The 5227-nt window shown below is 35.7% G+C and overlaps 1 long non-coding RNA gene across 1 annotated transcript; it reads right to left on the reverse strand.

Moving 5' to 3' along the window:
- Positions 1-852: 852 nt before the first annotated feature.
- Positions 853-4087, reverse strand: LOC108506854. Its single transcript, XR_001877882.1, has 3 exons — positions 4039-4087; positions 1921-2006; positions 853-917 (listed from the first exon to the last, which is right to left on the reverse strand). It is a non-coding gene; the product is annotated as an uncharacterized LOC108506854 (long non-coding RNA).
- Positions 4088-5227: the final 1140 nt, after the last annotated feature.

Raw genomic sequence — 5227 nt, forward strand, 5'->3', positions numbered from 1 at the left:
TATCACTAATAGCTTAGACTGATCTGTTTGAGTAGGCAGTGATTTTATAACACCAAAGTAGTTAAGTTTGGATATATCTTTAGTCAGAAATTAATTTTATCAAATGCAGTTTCAACACTCTTAATGGAGAGCAAATAAAAGTCATGTTTAGCTCTTAGCACTAAATTCTTCATCAATCCATACTGACAGTCTTTTAAGAGAACTGAACAATGAATACATTGAAGAAGTTGAAGTCAGCTCTTGGACAACGCAATAATTTGCAAAGAAGAGGAAATTTTGATCTGAAGAGTTCACTAAGTTATTTACCACTTAATCAGAAACTACAGTCATTTCTAACTGGCCTGCAAAAGCACTTCATAATGGTAGTGAACAGATTTACAGTCCATCTTTGATTTACGTAGAAATTTCATTGCAAATATCTGAGACTTCTGTCTCTTAAGACAATTATATTGTGTGTCTGTCATGTATTGCACATCTGATAACTTCCATTAAGAGAATCTGCACAATTCTTGTGACAACTGAGAGGATTGCTTTTTTTGGTTATTGAGAGAGTTCTTGTTTTAGACTCTCAAAAGGTGGACATTTTCAGGATAAGTCATTTTTGTGTTCAAGAGACTGTTTTCTTTTCAGCCTAATAACATTCTGTACTGTATTACTTTACCTTGGAAATATTTAAAACAAAATACAAGGAAAAAAACCCCAGAAAATCCTCCCCTCCAAAAAAACCCCAAAAAAACCAGCAGCACAAAAAGCAGCACAAGAAACTTACTTCTCACTTAGTTTTGTCTCTTAATCCATCATCCACTAGTTGAAGAAGTAGGGTCAGTTGTTTCCTATCACTGTGGAAGAGTTCAATTTTGTAGTACTAAAACTCACCGCTTCACAGCAATAGCTTTGATGACACACCAGGGTAAAGCCTGTATAATATAGAGCATGGATACTAGGAATGAATACTCTTTTGAGGTCAAGGGAATTGGATTGCATAGAAAAATAAGACCTCAAAAGCTGTATAATAAAGGTATTCAGGATGATGGAAGTGCTCAATAAAATAGAGCCTTAGATATTTTTACACTGATGAAATAAAAAATTTAAAGGATCGCTCACTACTTAAGGAAAGAGGAAAAGGAAAAAATAAGCAGATTAAGTTAGATGGTTAAAATATAATATGGTACTTCTTTTTTCACATGAAACATAAGCATAAACACTACAACTATTTAAAAAGAGATTTCAGATGACTTCCTGAATGGCTCAACTAGCCAGTATTACAGCTGCTCAAGGTAGAATTTTATGTGTTTAAAGAGAAATAGCAAAGCTGAAGTTACTATAGCTAGAGATCCAATCACGGAGGATGTGACCCTCCTATAACGGAGTTACTGCACCTCCATCAGGCAGCACATCAATTTGGTATGTTTAAATCTATCATTATCTTTTCTGATTAATATCAAAATTGCTGCTTCTTATCACTTTACCACATGGGCTTTTGTATTGTGGAAAGGGCTGAGAGAGATCTGATGCTAAGGTACAAAGAAACAGAAAGAGAGAAATGTAGAGAGCTCCATTTTCTAGAGAATACCCTTTCAAGACATTTTCCCCCCGGGCCACTGTAACAGAATGCTGTATTTAAATCAGCAGGTCATGCACTAGAAGATGGTTTAACTGCTAATTAACACTAGATGATATACTGAAAATTACATGCTAATTAATTCTCTGTAGATCTAAGCGCCCTTCCTTCTATGTCACTTTCAGTGAACATATAAACACGAGGACTAGAATGGCATTAATTACAAATTCATATGACAAACATGTGAAGTTATATTAAATAGTTGATGGAGGTTAACTAAAAAGAAAGACGTGGGTCAAAGTTGTAGGCCACAGTATCATAAAGATACCCTATATAAAAAAGAAGAGGGCATATATTACCCATTCAATCTTCCTGTCAGTTTGATGTTGTTCTCTTATATTAGGTTTTCTTGCAAGATGATCATTATTCTGAAAATAGGATTCATCTGTGCAGAATACAATAGTGAAAATCTCACAAAATGAAGGCAAGTAAATCAAAAGCAAATCATCTTGTTCTTTTAGAAAGTGACAGTGATTACAGTTTTTTAATAAATTAACCCTTAAGAAATCACACATCACAACAGCTTGAAAATGGCAGAGAAACCAGGCATGTGTAAGTTACAGAGGTAGTTAAAGAATCAATATTCCACATACTGGTTGTGCCACAGTCCCACATGAATAAGAGAAGCATTTTAACTCAGATATATACAACATCATTATCCAGAGCTACTGGATTAATATCTTTTACTTTAAGGTCTGGAACTACCCCAAATAAACTAAAATGCAGTCACCTAAAAACAAAGATCAAGCAATTCAATGGCAGATATCGTCCATGCTTCTAAACCATCTCAAATTCCATGTGAATTTGAACCCCAATTTAGGGGTTCAAAAAGTATAAAGAAAAAGTGGTTATAATGCTAAATTTACATCTTGTGTTTGTCATGTACACCTAAATGCATAGTTATTTCTGTAGTTCAAAATGTTGAGGTTTTCCAGGTTTTGCCCTTCAAGTACCTTCCAACAAAAGTAGTGGCAATTTGTCATTAGAGAAACTTTAGTTGCCAAGGTCTATCCAGCAATTTTTGAGGGTTTCTATTTTTGGTTTTTTTGTTTGTTTTTTTTACACAGACTTCATCTGTGCTCATCATCCATATAATCTAATGTACACAAACATAGATATAAATGCTTTTATACAAGAGATCATGGAATTATTTTGAAAAGCTACATTTCAACTTTGTTTTTGATGTCAGAGCTACTGTAGTCTTCTAACATCAGAGAAGCAGTTGACTGTACTAGATTGCTGGGCCAGAAGGAACAAGGATTTTCACAGGAAAAGGTAACCATAGCTTTCTTAAAGGACAGATAAACCCAAATGCAAGAAAGTTCACAGATAATGGTGCTAGAGCAACAGGAATATCATCAGAGCTGTCTCCAATACCTTTCCCATTTAGCCAGGGAATAGATTAGTTTTTCTATGCCTCCAGATAACATTACCTCCACAAATGTGTTCATTACCTTCTCCATGAGAGCAAGATGCTAGCAGTATCTGCTTCAGAATTCTGCTTAGTGTTTGTACCACCAGTAACAGCTTTCTACTGCAAGCCAAGTAACCAACCCCCCAACCTAACTTGACAAAATGTTGTCCATTTTTTAAAAAAAATAATCAGCTGATCTTTATATTAAGGGTTCCTCTAGCCATGAATTTACTATTTTCATGCATTCTGTTCTATTTGGACTCCTACATTTAAATTCTAAATATTTAACAATTATTTTCGTCAACAGAAAATCTTTGAAAGCATTTCTGAAAAGGAGCTTCTAGAATATCCTTTCTTTGATTAGCTATATATAAAACAGCATTTTTTTTCCACAAGAAGTCATCTCTTCAGTAAACACTATGTCTTTGAATTAAAAAAAAACCCAGTGTGCAAATCTTAAAATTAAAATCCAACCTTCATAATATGCATTTATCTATTGGAATTGACAATTCCTGCTTTATACATACACATGAATAAAGTCATTTCGGGCATCTGCATTAAAAATAGTGCTCACCTCTAGGTAAGAGATATATTAAAGAAGAATATTAAGGGGGTTTTGTTTTATTTTAATAGCACAATAGATGACATTGAATCAGAGAATTTGGTGCAAGAACGCTAATAACCAAACTTTGAACTTTTTTTGTTCATGGTCTACAGGGAAAACAGTTGACATTTAGTTTTCTTACATATTTCACACTAAGAAACAGAGTCTGCCCACGTGTTTACATAGTTCACTATCCAAAATGACCAGGACCATCTCTCATGAGAGATGCAGACGAACAGTTTCAAGTATACCTTTTTTTGCCTAGCACAGAACAGAACCAAAACTTTATGGTATGTTCAAAATTTTTCTTGTGTAGGATTCTGTCAAATAAGTATTTAAGTCTGTTATACAACATAAGATACAAAAGCCAGGAAAAGAACACAGCCAGAATTTTTTTACCTTGCTAGAGACAACTGCAGAACACAGCTGGAGTTTCAGGTGAATCCAGAGAAAGCAGAAATGAAGACTTACCACATCTTCTGGAAGCTTTATAGTTCTATAACCAAAGGAAACATCCAACACTGAAGAACTTTTTCCAAAGACATTAGCACATGCCTGCCACGTTTAGGACCAAATAGCTCTTATAGCTGGCAGGAAAACATTAGGAGTTCAGTAAGATGCTAAATGCATGGAGGATGAGAGAGGAAATGGGTGGTGGGACGGGATAGATAGCAGATGAGAAATCAGATTCAGCTGAATCCTGTTTAAGCTAATCATCCACACCTGATTTAACTCTAAACACTGCACCTGGTCTCACTTTAGAAGTGCATGAATTTCATTTTACATTTTCTGTCCAAGATATTTAGAGTAGAAAGGAAAAATATACTGTAGGTAGTATCCAACTTGCCCTCAGCCCCTGTGGTCAGAACAATAACTTTTGTAGAGATTCCTTTTCTTGGAAGGGCAATCCTATAAAGCATTGATGGACTTTGAAAGTTTGTAATGACAGCTCCTGCACAGCTGGGTGAGTTGGCAGGTATGTTAAGTAAGTTAAAAAGTTTGTATAATGGTCAAGTAACCGCAGCCAGGTGGAACTTGTCATTAGCAGAGCAAAGTTATGGTATTCATTGACATCTACATGTCTCACCTGTTTGTTTCAAATACAGCATGGCTTTTGCTGATAGATTACATTTACTATTTACTTATTTGAAACCTTAGAAGGGATAGGTGAGAACAATTGTTCCAGGGCGTGTCTTTTATAGGCCTCCCCTTTTCCATCACATCTTTTGCCTCAAGGTTGAGGCAATGAGGCCCAGGCTCTGTTCACAAAGACTTTCACAGAAGCTCTGTAAATATAGACACAAAAGGAATTTGAACTCTGTTTCCTCACACACTGAAGCCTACATCACATCTGTGACTGCCAGAGAGTGAGGTGTTGTCTAACCACCCGCCCTGTGCAAGACAGAGAACACTTGGCAGAATTTGATGAGGCTCATTGACTCCCCCATAAATAGTGGATGTTGAACCCTGCACAACTTACTTTCCAGTGAGGAAACAACACAAAACATGTTACGTTCCCTCCCTGGAGGTGCTAAGATGGAGTCACAATTTTTACCCTTAGGGCTTTCTAACAATCAGACTGCAATAT

Source organism: Lepidothrix coronata, unplaced genomic scaffold, assembly GCF_001604755.1.
Source record: "Lepidothrix coronata isolate B3197 unplaced genomic scaffold, Lepidothrix_coronata-1.0 Scaffold231, whole genome shotgun sequence".
In the NCBI taxonomy this organism is placed as follows: domain Eukaryota; kingdom Metazoa; phylum Chordata; class Aves; order Passeriformes; family Pipridae; genus Lepidothrix; species Lepidothrix coronata.